Below are 641 nucleotides of genomic sequence, written 5' to 3'. Positions count from 1 at the left end.
GACTCGACTCATAGCGACCCCTCTTTGGGTTTCCGAGGCAGTATCACTACAGAAGTAGGATTGTGCAACCTTCCTTCCAAGGAGTGGCTGGTGGGTTTGAACCGCCAGCCCTCTGGTTAGCAGTCCAGTGCCTTAGGCACTACAGTCCATGTTATATTCAATATTCTTTGCCAACACCATAATTCAAATGCATCAATTCTTCTTCTGTCTTCCATATTCATTGCCCTGCTTTCACATGAATACAAGGCAATTGAAAATACCATGGAAGACTAGGGGCTAGTCCTACAAGATACTAGGAGCTACCATACTGACATTACACAACTACATGATCTCTGAGACTCTCTTTCTAACTCTAAACTTTAAAATTCTGAAATATATCCATATTAAAGGGTATAAGATGCAAAAATTACCTTTAGCTTCCTTTTTTCCAAGTCAAAGTCATCTACACCACTTACATTTAAAAGCCATCAAATTATCAAAGATTTTGCCAAGGAGTAATTACAAATCTAAGGCCAGAAGTATTATCCACCTCCCAGTTTTAGACATTAATCTGGCTCATTTGTTGACAGAGTCATTCAGAGGTGGGACACAGGTGAATGAATAGGTGATAAAAGATGAGAGAGGTACAGGTGAGAAGGGCA

Source organism: Orycteropus afer, unplaced genomic scaffold (assembly GCF_000298275.1).
Source record: "Orycteropus afer afer isolate SDZICR_OR568_19922 unplaced genomic scaffold, OryAfe1.0 scaffold00108, whole genome shotgun sequence".
NCBI lineage: Eukaryota > Metazoa > Chordata > Mammalia > Tubulidentata > Orycteropodidae > Orycteropus > Orycteropus afer.
This window is presented reverse-complemented; position numbering follows the sequence as displayed.